We start from the raw sequence: 21,094 nt of genomic DNA, 5'->3' as shown, positions 1-21,094 counted from the left end.
TGTACTACAGACCTGTAAACTGTACCGAATTCCTCAGTGTTTACCGGTTTTAGGGGCAAAATAATGGGGTGCCATGAATTCCTGAGTGGCCCTTTTGATTCACGATTTTTTTGACTATTTATTTATTTTCTCCACTCCAACTTTAAATTTATGGCTGATGTCACCACGCATCACCAGCCTACAGGGGGCATGCGTGAATTACATCAGCTTTGTTGTACTTGGACTGTTACTTTGAATTTTTTGGAGTAGCAGCAGCGCTAACTGCTAACGGCAGAAGAGCGTGCAGTGGTTCAATGATTCATCATCATTCAGTGCAGCAGAAGTATAAGTATGTGTTGTTTGTTATGAAAACTTATTCAGAATCAGAGCTGCTGTGGTTTTTACTCTTATTGCTGCCAGACCCAATCCATCCATTCCGCTCAGGTTTATCTGAGTACTGTGTGTAACTATTTGCGATTTAGTTAATCTATTAAGCTGAGTGGTTCCGTTTCATTCCGTTATTATTCACTGTGCATAGCTTAGCTAGGGGAGGAGGGTGTGTTTGTTGTGTGTGTGCAATTAAGCAGAGTGGCTCCAGCTCCCTTGTTATTCAGCCTTTAGTGCTGTTTTTTTTTTTCTCTTGTAGTTATTGCTGCCAGATTCCTTCGTCTCCGACTAGCAAGTGTGTGTGAGTGCAATTAAGCAGAGCAGAGTGTGGTTTGCTATAGTTATTGCTGCTAGTCCCTCCCATTTTATCTGATTAAATACTGTTTTACTGTAGTTATTGCTGCCAGTCCCTCCCATTTTATCTGATTAAATACTGTTTTACTTTAGTTATTGCTGCCAGTCCCTCCCATTTTATCTGATTAAATACTGTTTTACTTTAGCTATTGCTGCCAGTACCTCCCATTTTATCTGATTAAATACTGTTTTACTCTAGTTATTGCTGCCAGTCCCTCCCATTTTATCTGATTAAATACTGTTTTACTGTAGTTATTGCTGCCAGTCCCTCCCATTTTATCTGATTAAATACTGTTTTACTGTAGTTATTGCTGCCAGTCCCTCCCATTTTATCTGATTAAATACTGTTTTACTGTAGTTATTGCTGCCAGTCCCTCCCATTTTATCTGATTAAATACTGTTTTACTGTAGTTATTGCTGCCAGAGCAAAAAGTGGTTATTTTGCTGCCACCTCGTTCGTTATTCAGACAGCAGATGTGTGCGTGCAATTAAGCAGCGTGATTTATTGCTGCCGGTCCCAGAGAGGTTCTCTCGTTCGTTATAGGGTTACCACCTGTCCCACTTTGCGAGGAACAGTCTCTCTTTGGGTAGTTGTGTCCTGCAAAAAATGTGAAAAAATGGCAAATGTCCTGAAATTTTAGGACAAAATTATTTTCTATATTTTATGTTATAGTTGTATAAAACAGTTATTCTGTATCTGAAACACCTAAATGTTATAAGAAACAGAATAAGGAACTAAAATGCTACAAGAATAGACTTTTATTCATGCAAAAAACTGAAGTTCTGTCCTTTGTACTGGCCGTGGGTTTGTTTTGCCCTGCAAAATCTGATGTTTTAGCACAAATGTCCCACTTTCGGCATTTGGAAAGGTGGCAGCCCTAGTTCGTTATTCAGACTTCAGTGCTGTTTCACTATTCTCATTATTCAGATTAGGGAAGTGTGTGTGAAATTAAGCAGACCGGCATCAGAGTGGTTTACTGTACCTATTGCTTGGACTTTAGTGCTGTGTTTTGCTATCAACTCATTTGTTATTCAGACTAGCAGGTGTGTGTGTTTGTGCACTGTGCAATTAAGCAGAATGTTTTTTTATTGCTGCCTTTTCCAGAGAGATTCCTTAGGGATAGAACAGAAGTGTACAATGCAAATATCTGCAGGTTTCTGATGACAGGTTAATGAAAATGGATCGCTATAATAACTGAAACACTAAACCAAATATGTGATTAATATTTATTCAAAACTTTGCTGGATTTGAGAACTTAGCTGACTGCTCAGCAGCTTGTTATTGTGGAGTTTCCTGATATATTTTCTGTAAAGATACCACTCTGCAATGCTTAGCTTTAAACTTTCTCTTAGAGGTACTAAAATGTATTAACTCAAGACAAAGATCTGTTGTTTGTTGGTCGTTTCAGAGTAGCTTTGAGGAAAGTTCAGGTAGTCTGTTAATACTGAGGGGAAGTTACTTGAAAATCGGTTAGCACCCTCATTCGTTATTCAGACTTCAAATCAGTGCTATTTTACTGTTGTATTGCTATTCAAACTAGGGGAGCGTGTGTGCGATTAAGCAAAGTAGTTTATGGTAGTTATTGCTCAGACTTCAGTGCTGTGTTTTGCTGCCATGGTGGTGCCACCTCATTATTCAGACTAGCTGGTGTGTGCAATTATTGCTGCCGGGCCCAGAGGTTCCCTTTTTTGTGACCCAGACTCAGTGCTGTTTTACTATTGTATTACTCGTTATTCAGACTGTGTGTGTGTTTTAGTTAACATATTATTATGCATGTGTTTTGTCTGCACTTAATAATATGAAGTGTGTCATATTGTTTGCAGTTACAAAATGCGGGGAGGCTGCATACTGTTTTCATGTTAATTAAAGACAGTTATACTGACCGTATATTGGATGGGATACCCCACTTGTAATTCAAGGGTTAACAAATATATGCAGTATCTCTTTCCTATGTTCCAGCAGAGTTGTCAAGAGGAAATTAATTTAGGGCATTAGGATAAGTGCATTTATATCTCCTAGAACAGAAAGTGACATATTTATGTTTTTTTGCTTAATGGGGCGCCCATACCCAATAATCAACTCAAATTAGTACCCATGCAGACATTTCTTATTATGACCCCTAAATCTTTTCCTGATGAATAATACCAAAAAATTAGAAACAGAGCTGAATACATCACATGAGCAATGTCTGTGCTTTAAATGGCCACCTTTTTTATTAGAAATATTAAGGTTAATGTTTGGTATTTTAATACCTCCTTGCTCTTTTGTGTTTCATGAGGGTGTACAGAGGAGTCCCAGGAAGTAATTTAATTATGCTTTCTCAGAAAGTAAGATACAGATGTACAAAACATCATTGCTACACATTTCAAAAATGGTTACCATTTACTACAGGGTCTACTCTGGGACCATATTTTGGTTGTCTGTTCAGTTTGTGTTTGAAAGTTGGTATCCCACAATCCCGTTGGAGTGGGTGTGGCTATGTACTTATGCATGCAAATTGTATGTTAATCAGCATATATATGTGTACCTATTTTCATGGGCCTTTGTCCAGATTTCTATTTCAAGGTTGAGAGGCATGAGTATAAATGCCACCATGGGTGTCCCCTAAAAAGAGCCACTAACATAGGGGGAGTAGCCCAGTCAACAAAGATTAAAAAATATATAAAGTAAGCTGCTGTGAAGCATGGACAAAAAATAAATAAATAAATAATAATAAAAAAAATGGAGTGCGAAATTAAAAAAGTAAATGATGGGAAAAAATAACATGCGCCAATGCATTCTGGACACAACAGGCAGTCTGTCAGCATGCATTTTGTGATGCGTGTGAAGCAGCAGAGCTGGAAGCAACATTTCCTAATGACCACATAATCAAATGGTAATGAGCAGCATTTATAAAATGAGGGGTGTTACATATTCAAATGAGGGAAATCAAGATAGCAGAATGATTCCAAAATGTGTAGTATGCTCACTATAGAGTTCCAACAATAATGTGAACGAATGCTACTAAATCCAAGTGTTTATGACAATGAATCATGGAAATTTGATAGGGTTGCCACAACATTGGTTAATGTGTATCTGTAAGAAGGTCTTATAGGTTCATAGGTATATACTAGGCTAATGACCACCAGGTCTTTGGTAAGCCTAGCAGTGCAATCCAATCCACTTGTGTCCCTGTTTATCATGGGCATTTATTAGGAAAGGATATGTTAGGAAGTTTCTAAAAGTTATGTGGGAGGGTATATTAGTTTGACTGAAATTACTATCTGCCTCTGGATATTTGAGACATGGGGCCAGACCCAGGGTAAATTTTGAGTTCCCTTCCATTAGTCAAGGTTACACTTAAATAAGGTTAGGGATGGACTCTGCTTTGCATGGATGGGAAACCTATTCCAGTGCATAAGGATCCCCTGATATAGATATCTGTCTCGTCAATGTGTTCTATATCACAAGCAAAATTTAAATCTTTGGACTAGTGCTCTGATGATGTTTGTTTTGCAGATATGCAAAAGATCCATCAGAGTTATTTCCAAGAACGCCTTGTATGCCAGGTATGGATCACATGTCAGTAACCTGTATGAGACCGAGTATAGAGATAGGATTTTAAGGAAATCTGCAAAGTTTATACCCCAAATCTCCTGGTAAGGAAAATTTATGGGTGTTCCAACTGTTGTATATGTCTGGTCAGGTACATGCTGAAGGGGGTATTATACTCAATTACAGGTATGTTAAGGGCTGAATGGCACTATGGCTTCCTTAGACCTGGATGTCATGCTCTTACATATAGGTTCTAGACACAGAATAATTTTCTACTACCATGGCCACACGTTGGTCAAAAGAAAGATTACTATCTATGAATGTTTCCAAATCCCCGACTACCACATCCACTCTTAGGAGTGTCTTATTTTTTACTCAAAGAAATGTTTATTAAAATGTTTTCCATATCTTCAAATATATTGAACCATAAATAGTGAAACATAAAAAAATATATAACATAATTAACTACTCAACTATTTACAAAAGAAACTATATACAGTTGCCTAAGTATACAATCTATAACATCAAAAGTTTCCATATACAATATGCAATTTGTATTAAGATGCTGTGGTGACTAATCAGATCAATTTGCTTTGTCGAATATTTTGTCTGCTTTCTGCCAGTAAGTGATGTATGATGTTGTCTTATCAGTTCTTTTCTTTATGGTTACTACTTCCATTAGAGACATGAAGACTGTGATTTTCTTGAAATTTTGAAAAGTTGGTAGTGCTTTATTCTTCCAGTAAGTTGTTATGGCTTTACATGCAATGACAATCAATGTCCACAGTAAAGGATATTTTACTTTTTGGACACATTGTGGTATGGGTAAATTAAACAAAACTAATGACTTGGTTAACTGAAAAGTATAACTAAAAATTGTTTGAAAAAAATAATTTTCCTTTGATTCTTTGGATTCATTGAATAAGAAATAAGTTTGATTTTTTTTAATTCTATCATTATTTTATGATGTAATATCTCAGTATATTCTTTATTTTTTTAATTGCTAAATCACTAGTTAATTGACTATGTACTTTTTGTATATTAAGTTTAATAATATCTATTTATTTTTGAAGTTCAGTTGCTTGTCCCATTGATTCCTTTTATTTTTATACCAAGTTAATATTCTTCCATATATGTATGTATGCTTTTAATGCATCCCATACATAGATTTCCAAAGTGTCCTCATGTATGTTTAATTCAAGAAATTGTTGTAATGCTTTTATATAAAATTCTTTAAACTCTTAGATTCATTATATAGGATGGTATTCTAGTGATTGTCACCTTTTGTTTGTTATGAACTTCTACTTCAAAAGTAATTGCATTCTGGTCTTTTAATGGACAAGAGATTACTTTAACATTGCTAAGAAAGGTGGTTATTTCCTTTGATATATACATACTCTATCTATTTTTGAGTGTGTGTTATACCTATGTGAAATAAAAGTATAATGTAGAGAATCTTTGTATGCATATTTATTAATATTTTTAAGATTATATAGTTCAACAAATTCTGCTAGTGTTTTTGATGTTGGACTTTTCCTTTTGGTATTTATAGAGTCAGTGTCTTTATCATCTAATATACAATTGAAATCCCCAGCTATTATCAAGTTCCCCTTGGAGTGCTGGATTACTTCTTCTAACTGTTGTTTAACTATACTTGCACTCAAGCCAGGTATCCAATAAATGTTAATAAAAGTATAAAGATTACCATTTATTGAGATAGCTGACATACAAAGCATCCCAGATTTATCTTGATATGAGCTTATTGCTTTTGGCATAATGACAGAATTTTTCCATAAAATCATTACTCCTCTTGTTTTTGTCTTATGCTATGAACTTGTTAATACTGTATAACAGTTGAAGCTGACTAAAGTAAGGTCTTCATTTAATAAATGCGTCTCTTGCAGAAATATCAGATGTGGATTTATAGTTTTAATATATTTAAATAAACTTAGTCTCTTACATTATTCAACCCATTAACATTAATTGAGATCACCTTCATATTTAAATACTGTTATATGTAGATTTAATTGAACTTGTATTCCATTAGGCAGAATAATATATAAAATGTATTGTCTGTATACAGCTGTGAACAAAAAAATGTTTAGCTTCCTTTTAGTTTGACTAATATACTTAGGCAAGTAAAAACAAAAACATAAGAAACATTGTAGTATCAAAACCTGAACCATGCACCCCTTTCTATCCATGGGATTATTATAACCCCTACACTTAAGATGACAAAGCATCAAAGTGTCCCTCTCCCTGTTGCAGGCACTATATTCTGAGCCTGACAAGTCATTACTTGTTAGTCAGAAGGTATATATATTATCATTCTATAGAATAATTATAATAGTAAATTTATGGTTATTAACCAGTCTGATATATTCTAAATTCAGTCTACTAAGGTTGACAAAAATTTACAATCCCAATAACATATCAAGAAATCATACAAGCTGATATGAATCATCTTTAACCAGAGAAATTGTCTTAGAGTTATGCTTAAATATAGGCTACACTGCTGTATTTATAACTTTTATAATGCATGTTTACTATAAGCAAGTCTTTCAACATTCCTTCTTATGTAAAAACTTTCTCTTTTTTCTTTTCTAAGTGTAAGCAACACACAAGCAAGATGAAAACCTATATGTTAGTTAGCTAGTATAATTTATGTTTGGATATTGTTTCTCTGGTTTACTTAAGGTAGATTATTTAAAAGTTATACAACTTGTGGCAGTGTCATATGTATGTAATTATATATATTTTAAAATTCCTGAAAAGGTGAAGTGTAACATATGTAAACTTAGAACAACCCTATAAATAGAAAGATTTGGTTTATATGGCTAAAAAATGGAACTCTGTCCCCACTAGCATTCAAAACACATCATCCAAAGCCTCCTTTAAAGACCTCATCAGGCAACATCTCAAGCAAAGTTGGCAGTGCAATGATTGCTCCCCAGGCTAGTGAAAGCGGATAAGGTATACATACTAAATCTAGAGTACTTGATAATAGTTTTCAAACCACTGGCTAATCTACAATGTATGTACTGTACCTGTGTACTATGTATATATTCTACCTATGTTCCAAATTTCAGCTATACATCACACATCTACTAATTACCTTTATTTTTAAATGAATATTTTTTTTGTTTGTTCACTCCACTGTAACTGTTGATGTGCCGCATACCACTATAAACACATCTCTTTTGTAATCTGGGTGTATACTGATCATGTCTAAATAACTAAATGTATCTGTAATTTTTCTTTGTGGAGCTTTTCTCCCCAGGCCTCTGCTGAAAAAGGGCCTTTTCAGCTCAGTCAGACACCCCTGGTTAACAAATGTAAAATAAATATATAATATTATTTAACAACGTAACAATCCACATTGAATTATAAAGTCAGATGCCAATGCAGTTAGCATAACTGAACTGATATAAATAGCAGTAAGGTATTGAGCAAGTTTCCTTTTCTGAGTTAACAGGCTGAGAAACATTTACTTAAGTAACTCAAGCTGTATCACACTACAACTATTTTAAAAGTTTCACTTGTGTGTGATCTTATTTTAATCTTCAAAGTTACCCTTTTACAGATAGTTGTAGCCTTAGCTGTATTGCCTTTATCTAATGCCATGACTGCTCTCTCAGTGTAATCATCCTTCATAGACTAAAAAAAAAAACATCAGCAAATACAGAAACTGAAATTAGCACTTTTTCCTTATACATGACTTCTATTCTTATGGTTTGCAGATAAATGTCCATGTGGAACAGATATTTGGACTGCAGAATGAAATTGCCTCCTCTTATTGGACTATTTATTTTTGTGACAGAACTCTTTCAAATCAATTAATTGTTTGTAATGAAAAACTAGATATTTAATCAGTAATTGTGTAGACTTAACATGAAATCTGTAAAGCAAAACTGATTTTTATTTTTATTGTATGTTTTACTCGATCATTAAATCATAATGTGTGGTAAACTGTTAATACACTTAGAGTGAAATAGTGTGTGTCACTTTAAGAGCTTAGAATGATAAAACAACTATATCTGAGTGCTGTAAAGCAGTGATATCACCATGCTTCATTTACTTTCATTTTAGTGCCTCTATTTGACTGTGGGAAAACCTAGGCTTCAGAATGGCTTCATGAAACTAGGTGAAGATTTCTAAAACAAAAAATAGTGTAATCAGCTCACTTTTCCAGTGGAAAACTAGAGAATGCAAGCGAGGTGCTTTTGATTCTTTGTGTGTAGTTCGAGCTTCCTGGCCTGCTCTGTTTATTTTTTTTAAATGTATTATCACAGATTTTTAAAAGAAAAACTTTTTTTAAAAAAATCATAAATACTGTCTAAATAAGTTACTTTACACCTTAAAATAAAACATTTCATATGTAAATCATGGACTCAAAAAACAAATGATTATCTGTACTACTAAACACATTATTAAAGCTTTGTTAGAAGAGAAGCAAAGTTAACAACTATAAATATAAGTAAAGAGTCAATGCAACCAATGTTCAAATTACACTTTTAGTGTAATCTTCAGCCCAACTCAAGCACAGCTATCCCCAGTTGTCATTCAATTTCTTAGTGTATATTAGGTAACCCATAAGCATTGTTAACAGGAATAACAATTGCTATACTTATTACTGTATTGTCTATTTGATTTAAGAGGTTCCTATTAGAACCTCAACACCATATGATCGACATTTCAAGTGTTTGAAGGTTAAGCATAACAGCACCGTTCAGTGCAGAATGGGACAATTTCCATTTTCTGTACTGAAATGCCATCTTGGAGTTGGTATATTTAAGTAGGGGGTGTGGGGGGTGCAGGGGGGCTTGCACCATTAAGGTAAGTTTTTTTTTGTTGTTTTGTATTATATATTCGAACTTTCGAACTTTGATCATATGTTGTCAAACATATGAGATTCGAAGTTTTGAAAGTTCGATTATGTAATATAGACCCAATTTATGTATTAATGTTGGTTATAAATTCAAAGTATTAAAGATAAATTATTGTGAGTTACCTTTTCCTGATGGTGTAGAGTGATGAAAATTTATGTTTTCTTATCCATAAACTGCAGGTGCTTAATAATGCAAAAACATTTTATTTTAACAAGTAAATAATGAAAATCATTTGTCCTTCATTTCTTTTACTTTTCTTTCCTGTTGTCTGCCAGTTATTCTTCTCAGCTTGACGTTTGAGGCTAGATCCCAAACAATCCATTTCTTCTGTTTGATCTAGGAAGTTGTTTTTTGAAAGAAAAGAAACTGCAGTATCCAAGGTTTCAAGGTTCGAGTGTCTTCCAGGATAAAAATGCAAAGTCTGGCAGGAAATGAAAGATGAACTTTTAATTGTTGTTGTTTAAGTTTCTTAATTAGTGGTTCATAGGTTCATAGGTTCATAGATTAGTACTAGGCTAACTGCCCTTGTGAGCCATTTTAAGCCTAGCCAATTATCCCCTGTGAGTAAGCATTCCTTCCTTTTTGCTACCACTGTAGAAGAGTAGTCATTATCAAACCTAATAATGTTGTTGTCATATTTAATTGGGGAATTGGTCCATGCTGACTTCAGAACCAGTTTTTTGTCCTGTGAAGAGAAAAAACGAAGTATGACAGATCTTGGTTTGGTTTTGTCCTTGTTGTACATGTTTGAATTACTCAAGCTCTGATGTGCCCTCTCAATTCCATATGAAAAAGTTTCTTGCAGATTTAAAGCTTTGGGAAGCTAGGTTGTGAGGAAATTGGTCATGTTTTGACCCTCCACATTTTCAGGTAAACCATAAATCTGAAGATTATTCCTCCTGGATCTTTTCTCTCGAGATCATCCACTTTACTTATTAAAGCTGCATTTTGCTTCAAAGGAAATTCCACTTGTAGTTCTTGTTCTGTTAATCTCCTATCCAAGTCATTTAATGAGTTTTTCATCCCAGTTATTTGGATCTTTTTTTTTTTTTTGCTGGATCATTTTTTTTAAAACCTGTTTGTCTGGAGGTTTCTTCTTTATACAAATCCAGTTTACTGTCCATTTTATCAAATGTTTGGTTTGTTCAGACATGTTGAGTAATAAGGTCTGCAGGTCCTTCTTTGAAGACTGGTCTTAAAAGTTGTATTTTGAGTTGCTCATCTTGTGACAGTATCAATAGCCTTTTTGTTGAAGATATTTACAGGAATTTTGTTAAATTCTGGTAATTTTTTTCCGATAAAACAAACCAGTGACCTTTAAATATTATATAATGTAATTTTTGTGAAGGAATTAGTCCTGGTTTTCAATTTTCCTGTCAGTAAATATAAAGACTGTCAGAGCTCTAGAAAAGTGTTGCTAACTAGCCTGCAACTTGGCCATGCCCCAAGTGTCTTATTAATGGAGTAAATAGCCTAGGTGACCATTTTCCCAAAATATACTATAATTTATTTCTAGGCACTGAGTTTTAATTCATGACTTTGGCACTTGTGTGCATTAGACTCTCTTGTGAGATGTTTGCGTCATGGGGTAGTCTGTGATAGCCCCCATTTTGCAGTCATCTGTGAACTTGGTCAACCAAAGGCCCTTGATATTAGTTTTTACCTCAAGAAGTAGATAACAAATAGGAGTGGTTCCAGCATGGATTCTTGAGGTAACCTGCTGGTGAACAGTTTTTTATTGGAGATGGTCTCACCAATCCTGATTTCCTTGGTCCTGTCTGTGAGCCAGTGAATTATATAGCGGTTTATGCTCAATTGGTGAGTTGATCATCTATGTCAGAGAGGTGACCTTTTCAAAGAAATCTACCAGGTCTAGTAGTCATGCCCTGCCCTTGACATAGTCAAACTGGGTTTAGTCCAGTCTTGGAATGTTGCCCATGTCTTTGTTGATCACTTCCATGATAGTTCATTGCATGACTTTGCATATTAGATTAGTCAGGCTAATAGGTCTGTAGTTTTTGGGGTCAGTTGATGGTCCACCCTTATGAATCAGGATTAACATTGCAGTCCTCCATTCTCATGGTAGTATTTTGAGGGTATAGTTGAAAAGTGTCTCAAGTATCCTAACAGAACAATTTTCAAGCTAATTAGTAGGCATCCAAAGATATTGTTGGGGCCCACTAATGCTGCGTTTTTGGCTTTAGCAATTGCAACCAGGACCTGCTCCCTGTGAATAGTTGGAGGGTTATGCTAGTAGGTATTTCATGGAGGGAGGCAAAGTGGAGTAGGGGTGGAGTTTGAGCTGAATTTCTCAGCCAGCAAATTCTCTATGTCATGCTGCTCAGTGAAAGTGTCACCACTGACCACCACTTCAGCACACAGCAGTGTGCTGCTTTTGAGGTTATGGACATGGCTGTAGAATGCCTTGTAGTTCCCTTTGGCCTGTAAGGCTATCTTGACCTTGTAAATGGCCTTGTTGGAGTTAATTAGTCCTCTTAGTTTCCTGTTTAGTTTAATAAGAGAGCTCCTATCCTTACGGGAGTTGCTCTTCCTGATTTTAGCCATGACATTTTTCCTTTTATTACCCTATTAAGAATAAGATTACTCTTGAGTGGTTTGTTTTTAGAGTTTGTTTTGGGCTTACTTCTACTAGGTACAGCCACCTCTATAAAGCTATTTGCATGGTTATACAGAGTCCCTGTGAACAATTCTGCATAGGTTGCTGTGAACTCGAGATCAGAAGTGGCATTGAATTTTGACAAGCTCTCACTTAATGGGATGTAGTTTGCTTTGGAATAATTCCTAGAGTTACAACACTATTGTGTATGAATGCAACTAAATCCAAATGTTTATGACAGTGACTCATGGAAATTTGTTTTCCAGGATTTACTGGAGTTACTGAGACGTTTTTTGTTTTGAAGGAGAAATCTTTGTGGTCCGACCACACCAGTGAGGGCATGACACTAGGGACTGTGCAGCAGTCTCCCATACTGGTGAGTCCAGTATGTTTGAACCTCTGGTAGGTGTGCAGATTATATGGTCAAGAGTATTTGTGTTAATAACATCCATGAATCATTATACCTGCAAGTTTGATGTGGTGTATCTTTCCCAGTCTACAGAGGGGTAGTTAAAGTCTCCCATGAATAAGGTATTTGGTTTCATGATAAGTTTTTTCAGTAGGTGTAGGTATGAGCTATCAGATTCTTGGGACATAGAGGGTGCACTGTAGCTTGCTATGATATGGCATTGTATTTTGTCTATGGTGATTTACAGATGGATAAACTCCAGGGCATCATCCTGTTTAACCAACCTAGAGGTATACTTGTTGTCAATGTAGATCGAGAATCCTCCCCTGTTTGTTCCTGTCTGTGCAGCTGATGGTCTAAACGCGTGGAAGGCACTGAAGCCTTGTGCTGCCAGAGTAATTTTTGAGGATTAAAATGTCTCAGTAATGGCACAGATGTTTATACCTCTGCCACTGTGATCCACAGTGGTGCGTTATCATCCTCGGAGGTGACTTGTCATTTGGCCATGCTTAACATTTCATGCACTCCATGACACTGACATTGTAAACAAATATAGAGTGGATAATGATACCATGTAAGACATGCACAAAGCCATGTGGATTAAGGGAGGACCTAACACAGTGGATATCAAGTATATCTGGCTTTACATATACTACCTGCACGGACCTTTCATAGGTTCATAGGTAGGTACTAGGCTATTGGCCCTAGGGCCTGTATAAACCTAGCCAAATGGTACCCTGGCTTTTGCCACCCAAGAAAATTATTTTCCTGTGCCCCTGTCAAGCAGAGCCACAGAAGAGATCCCCGGGGTGAATTTCCTATCTCTCATCCAATCATCAAGATTTTTCTTGAAGAGTGCTAATGAGGAGCTTTGTTTCATATAGATAGGTAGTTTGTTCCAGAGTATGGGAAGTCTCTGGGACAGGAATCTATCCCTTCAGCATGTTCTGTTTATTGTGGTGACAAGGTTTAGGTCCCTAGAGAGTGTAGCTCGGAGGGATTGGGATTTCTTTAAGTGGAGCATGTCCAACTGCTCAGTGACCTACTGTGAACAAAGTGGAGGTATCTCAGGCATCTACCTTAAGAGTACCCCATCAGTTTTTTTAGTGTCATGCTGCTGAACGTGGGAAATGTATTTGATTCTTATGCATTGCAGAGGAGAAGAGGAATGACATATATGATATAAACATTTTCTCCTGAGATACTGGGGTCCACAGACTTCAACTGTATAGAAATAAAGTACTTAAATGGGAGCTGGGAAGGTGGTATATAACCCGCAAAGGGCATCAGTCCTTCAACTGCTAGGTGGTCTTTAATGCACAGGGTTTAATCAGCAATGTATCTGCAGGCCACCCTGGTAGTTATCATTACTCACTGATATGGCATACCTGTGACCTCATATGTTTTTTGAGATGTAAATTCCCCAGTGGTCTGTCATTGGCAATGCAGAATATGCCCTGGAACCCTTGCTGTTGACACTTATCTGGAATCCACAAAATGAAGCAGGTCAGGGATAGACCTAGATACTATTACAAATAAGGTACATTGCAGAGTGTGTGTTTGAGCTGCTGAATATATGCAGTCACTGTCAAGATTCATCTAGTGGTGCAGTACATTATGATCCTGGAATATGTGCAAATATACTTTCAGTATGTACACTGTTTCACCATTTAAGACATTGTGGACATGAGACAACAACTAAAAAAACTGAAAAAAAAGAGAAAAAAATCAGTCTTGTAATGTAGGTCAACACAGTAAATTCGAAACTCTATTCACCAAATAAACTTCCATGAGCGGCTTCATCCCATTCATGTGGAACTTCTTCAGATAAAAGAACAAACCCACAAACTACTTAAATACTCATTCAATTAAAGTCACATGCTGACGTTAATTAAAGCTGCAAAGCTACAGTATTAAAAACAGTACTGTTTTGTGGGGTTGTTCTTTTATTTTTTTGAATTTACTGTGTTGACCGACCTTAACGGACTGTTTTTATATCAGTTTTTAGCTGTTTTCTTGTCTGTTATTGTTTTTTGTAAAGCTATGGCTGCAGAAGGTCTGTATGATTCACAGCAGTTATTTTTAGATAGTGTTTAAATGGATTTACACAAAACGGTAGGCAACCTTACTCTCCTCATCCAACAGTTGTCACAGAGACTGGATGAGATTGCCCTCATGCAAAATATGAATCATGGCAATAATTTTAACAGTTTTAGCAATGATGAGACTGCCAATATTCAAAATAATGGGTCTATACTACAAGGGCAAGCAAGACCACCCCCAACTACTGCCAGTAACCTGGTGAGGTATTGTCCCTATGTTGTCGATGTGCTGCTGTTGCTTGATTGGTTAAACAACATTTTTAGTTCTGGTGGTGGATCACAGAATGATACGAAAGAGATTGCCACAAAAGTTGGAGGATTTCAATTATTAACTCTTGAAAGTGGAAAAAATGAACAACTGGAGAATGCATATTTGTTGGAATGTATCTGGGTTAAATGGGTCCCCAAATGTCTGAGGATATGCAGGTTTCTATCAGTGGTTGAAAGTAATTCAGCATTACATTGTGAGCTCCTTTCGCTTTTTGGCCAACAGGAATGTGAATACATGGAGCTTATAGCTCATTATAATGCTAAATTAATGCTAAATTAATTTCTGAGTTGACTGTGGAGGTAAGTAGGCTTTTTTGACATGATTAACAGGATTTGCAATATGCAAACTTTAAATCGGAACATTCCCACATCTTCAACACTATTAACCAACAACTGCAGAAGAAGAAAGCATCAAAACTTTAAAAAAAATAGAGCGGGATCTCGTTGAATATTTAGTGAATATAGCCTACCTAAACCTGCCCGATTCTCAAACCTGGGGAAAGAAGAGATTTGGGCTGAAAAATATAGATGGTTCTCATGTCTTTTATGATACTAGGAATAACAACAATGTATCAAATGGGTGAAGAGCCATTTATGGGTATAATTTAAATACCCAAGAAATAGAACAGCATTCATTGGATTTTCAGTTACTGTGGAGGTTGGACCGGATAAAGAATCAGAACTGCAGGAACCAATGACCTGCACTGCAATCACAGATGCCCACTCCAAGGAACCAATTGAATTCTGTCAAGCGCAAAGGATGGTCCTAGAAAAATCAATCCAGCTGTTGGCATAAGGGTCAGAGGAGCTGACTGCTGCTACAGAAGCGAAGTTAATGAAACCATCAATGAGTGAGCAAACTTTTTTTAATATTTCTGAAAGATTGAATGGACTTGAACAAATTCAGCAGGCATATTCTACTCAAACTGAATTTACAGCATCAACAATGATTAATTACAGGTCAGCTGACAATTTAATAGGTTTAAATGAACTCCCTCAGTAGACAATCTTTTGGTTGAAACTGAATTGCGGGAAAGTTTTGCTTCTACCTGAATGAAAATTACAGCATTAACAACAGTTGAGCATAGGGTGCCTGATCATTTAGGAGGCTTAAATGAACTTCCTCCTATAAACTATCCTTTGGAATGAACAAGGTATGTAAACAAAGACAACACTATTTCACTTATTAATAACAATGCAGCAAGTAAATGTAAGAGTGTGTTAAACGCTGATGGAGATATTAAAATTTATAATTTTATAGAGTTGGATATTGATGCTTCCTTTGCTAACTTGTTCTTGAAGGGGTTGACATTTGTGCCCACTAGGAGGGCTAGTATCCCCAAACATTTAAGTGATTTCAAACTTTTTTACGTAATCTTAATTTTGATATTATATTTTACAAAAATCCTTCTATTAACAATAATAATTTATTGAGAATTGCTAGTACATTCACACCCCCCATCTGGCTTAGATTATTTTTGAAAGGATTTGTGAGGCCTGACCTGAGGAAGCATTTAGGCAAGCAATATGATCCTAAAAAATGTAACATTTCAAGGGAAGAATTGGAACTAATTAATTTTTTGACAGCACAAAAAATTAGAATTCTGAAGCCAGATAAGGGTGGAGGTGTACTGATTATGGATAATTTTGAATATAGTTAAAAAATGTATAAGCTATTAAATTGAGAGGCGTATGAGCTTGTTACTATGAATCAATTAGATGTAGCTTATAATAAAACAGGACTGCAACTCAAGGATATGTTTATTGACAGACGGGTTTCGATGGAAGAATTTAACTTCTTAAACATGCCTTCCCACTATGTTTGGAATACCCAGCTTACATAAGGATATGCAAAACCCTCCCATGTGTCCTGTTGTTGATGGCAGACAATCTGTTACTGGTTCTTGTGCTAGATTCTTGGACATTAATTTGAAACATTTGTTAATGGATGAAAGTTACATTTGCAGGGACTCATGGCATTGTTTGGAGAAAATAAATGAACTAGACTTTAATGACACTGATACTTTAATTACAGTTGATGGTAAAGATTTGTATACAGTCATCCCATATGAACAGGAAGTGTTTTGGTCTGCGGAGTATCTTTTAAGGAAAGGATTTGGGCAGGATCAGATTAATCTGTATGAAGAACTCCTTGATGTAGTTGTTAGGAATAATTTTATTTTACTTGAGGGGCAAATTTTTCTTCAAAAGGAATGAGTAACTAAGGGGTCCCCTTGTGGGTCCCTATTCGCAAACATTGTCATGTTCAATGGGAGTTTTTATACATTCACAGCTTTGGATATGCACAGAATTTTATATTGTATCACCATTATTTGGATGACATTGTCATATGGCAAGGCAATAGGGAGATATCCATAATTTTATTGGATACATTAATGATAGTACTGATTTTTTTTTACTTTTACCCATCAGACTGAGGATGTGAATATTGCATATTTGGATGTTCTATTAAGTAAGAACATTATGTGTCATTTTTACACCTCCTGTATTTATGGGAAACCAACTTACTCTAACAGCTTCTTGCATTTTACTAGCTCACACCCCTTTCATCAAAAGAAAGCAGTGGTAATAGGTCAACTAGTTAGGGAAGCCCGAATGACTAGCTTAAAATGAACATTATGAGAAAGAATGTGTTATTTTGAAAAATGTGTTAATAAAAAGAGGCTACCCAGCTTTCACAGTATATGAAATTATTTTGGAAGTTAAGCCCAAGAGGGGAAATGGACATTTTGCACCTTTGCTTCAAAAGTGTGATGTCAGAGCTATTACTGGGAATGATGCTGTGATTAGTGAGATTAACAAGGGTCATTATAGGAATTCCATTATTTTCACCTCACTTTGGAAAGTGGAATAATAAAAAATGTTATCAAGAAAAACTGGGAAATTCTACAGGAAAACAGGAATATTGCTAGGAAAATGGGTGATCAACCTATTTTTGTATTTAGGAAAGGTAAAAACTTTAAAAGTATGTTTGAACAAATGATTAGCATCTCTAGCAAGCATTCTTCCATGAACAAATGTGGGAGGTATAAGTATTGTAGTTAAATCCTAGTATGTCCTCAGGTTACAATCTGCGTATGTAATTTTAAAATTAAGAAGAAATTTGACTGTAACAGTGCCAGGTTAGTCACTGCAGCTCTTTGACAAGGATGTACATATTTTTATATTGTTAAAATGGAGAGGAAGTTTTGTGAGAGAAAACAATACAAATGCCCCTTTTAAACAGATCACTTAGTTTACATATCATCATTTTAAACTCATTGTTTTATAACAGGTTGAGAAAAGTTTAAAGGGGTGAACCCTGACAGGTGGTTTTGGAAAGAAGGGAGTTATTTTGGCAATTATTTTGAAATCCTTATAGGTGACCAGGCATACCTCTCAACCTCTTAGCATAAAAAATCTGGACAAAGCCTCACAGAATGGGGGGACAAAGGCCCAAAAATATGGACAGATTATAAATATTGCTCTTATAAACTTAGAAAGTTGCTTGAATAAAAGAATTTGTCTTACCAAGCATTTTTATGAAGGATGTGAAGTCTGAAACACAAGCATATGTCATTATTTAGTGACCTCAGTCCTCAGATCATCCCAATGATTTGTCAGAAAATCACAAATTTTATGAGGAACTGATCAAAAATATGAGGCAAAAATCTGGACATTCTGCAAAAATCTGTACAGGTGAGAGGTATGTGACCAGGACTGAATGAGCATGTCTCTATTCCTTCTATTTTAAAAGTAAAAGTCCTAGAGAGATAAATTATAGGGGGCTTGAGCATTTCTTTTTAAATTTAAGGTAATTTGTTCACTCTTTACACTTATGTTTGTATTACAATGTTTTATGTTTTATGCACTTTAATGTTAGATATACTGTTTTTAGCACTGTAGCTTTAAAGCTTTAATTAACTTCAGCATGTGATTTTAATTGGATGAGTATTTAAGTAGTTTGTGGGTTTGTTCTATTATCTGAAGAATTTCCACTTGAATGGGATGAAAGCGCTTATGAAAGTTTATTTGATGAATAAAGTTTCAAATTTACTGTGTTGACCAATCTTAGTGGACTGGTTGCATACTAGCAATCTCAGTGCATGCAGACTTGCATAATGATTCACTTACATTATACCAACCATGAGACAGTGACAAACCACTTTGCAGTTAAGCCACAGTAAAGGACAGATTATTATTGCAGGCATAAAAATTCAAAGGGGGATATTCCAGAGTGACTCTTTGTCACCGCTGCTCTTTTGTCTTGTCATTAACCCATTAAGCTGTCTACTTAGGTTCTATATCATATGAACGAATAGAAAAAACTGTGAATGCTCATAATCTCGAAAGTACCAGACCTCAAAGTGCTTTTTCTGAGAACGTGGTACAGTGAAGAATGGAATATTTGCCCTTTCCTCACTGTAGTGTGATCTTGGAGTTGGAATATATACTTAGTGGGGGTGTGGGGGCACAGTCCCCCACAATAGCAAGTTCGAGGTCCGGTACTTTCGAGATTGTGAGTGTTTGCGTTTTTTCCTATTTGCTCATATGATATAGACCCATCTGCTTAACAGATTACGTCATGGCTGCCGTTTGGCTCCCGTAAAACAACAGAATGTAAAGACTTCTCATTTTCTTTTTGTGGATGATTTAAAACTATATAGTTCATCAGATGAGGAACTGAAAGCAAAACTACAATTGGTCAAACCTTTCTCAGATGGTATAAGAATGTCATTTGCTCTTGATAAATGTGGAAAAGTAACATATAAAGGAGGAAAAGTGGAACACCAAGAAAATATCAGTTTTGGATAGGAATATGATATAAAAGAACTTGAGCAAGAGGGAATGTATAAATATTTGAATACTGGTGAAGGATCAAGAATAACTCTCAAACAAATATGAATAAAACTTAATAAGGAATATTTTATAAGACTAAAATTAATATTGAAAACAGCTTTGACATTTAGGAACAAAGTCCAAGCAATACACCAATTTTCTCTTCTTGCCCTAACTTACAGTTTTGGAGTGACTGGATGGCTCCAAAAGGAAAACAAAAAAATGCTTCATGTTTATCAAATGATTTATAAAAATCGGCGTATACCAAGATTATATAGTCCCCTTTATGAAGGATGTATAGGCCTCCTCAAAATTGATTACACATGTAGATCTGCAATCGTACGATTGCATACATATCTGCTGCCTTCACAAGGTCCAAACATAGTGAAAGTTTTAAAACATGAGAATAGTATTAGCCACCCAACTGTTGTTGTACTGTCAACTTGGTGGCTTTGGAACTGCCCACCCCTGCTGTAAATTTGATTTTGGTCACTCCTCCCATTCCCATCTCATTTGCTCACTCAACTGAGTACAGTGAGATAATTTGGAAAGAACTATCCCCTTGCTTTTTTGATTTTGGACACTCCTTCCTGTCCCATATCAGCTCAGTCTACTGAGTACAAAGAGCATTTGGGAAGGCCAACCCCCTTGGTTTCTTAATCTTGAACTATCTTCTGTTTCCTCCCTCTCCACAAAAAAAAAAAAAAACTCTTTACACTCTATTCAGCTGCTTTTACTGTAATTCTCTTCTTCCTACTTTATTACCTTATTTTTGCTGTGTGCTCTTAAGTGTTCAAGTGCTCTGATTCTGCTGTATTTATTACTGCTTGTTAGTAGCCTGATTAAATTTATCTGTTATTCTAAGTATCTTACCTTTGCTTTTAGCACTTGTGCTTCAGGTCAGTTACTTTACATTTAAGAAGATTTTTCTGGTCTACACTCTTGTGGACAAACCCTTATCAAAACCCTCTCTCCATAAGTCTGCCCAAGTATTCAGAACACGATGTCTGGGCAACCCTCATCAGTTTCTCCTGCCAGTCTGGTCAACATGAGCATACTGAGACAGTATAGCAACTGCTTCATGTTTACTGACAGCCCTCTTCTCCTAGCACATAACTCTTCTACTTGCAAGAAATGCATCTACATCAGTAACCTGGAATCCATGGTCTCTTGCACCACAATCAGTACTCCTGACAAAGAGGAGATTACCATCACAAACACTACACCACTCACATCACACAGCCAAGCACAACACACACCTTCCTATGCAGAGGTCCTTAATAAAAACTTACCTAAACAGCAGAGCCCTCCAAAACACACTCACAAACAACCATACACTACACCAGACACATCACACACAGCAGACAACACACCAGTGTCTCACATACACAGCCCATAAGGCAAAACAATAAAACATCACAGCCCACAAGCCATAACAATATACCAGACATACTAGTCATTGGTGACTCAGTTGTAAGACACACCAATGTCCCCCTCATCAGGCTTGACAAGGAGAAGGTCACAGTCAGTTGTCTGTCTGGTGCCAGAATCCACCACATCATACATGCACTTAAGTCTCTCCACAAGTACAAGTATGACTCTGCCATTGTCCATATTGGTGTGAATGACTTGAGACATACCTCCCTGGACTATATGAAGAGAGACACGATTGAGCTCTTAGAGTATGTGTCTCAGGCAGGTATGGTCTAGCCC

The sequence above is a fragment of the Protopterus annectens genome, chromosome 1.part1 (assembly GCF_019279795.1).
Source record: "Protopterus annectens isolate FY-2018-M chromosome 1.part1, PAN1.0, whole genome shotgun sequence".
Classification (NCBI taxonomy): domain Eukaryota; kingdom Metazoa; phylum Chordata; order Ceratodontiformes; family Protopteridae; genus Protopterus; species Protopterus annectens.
This window is presented reverse-complemented; position numbering follows the sequence as displayed.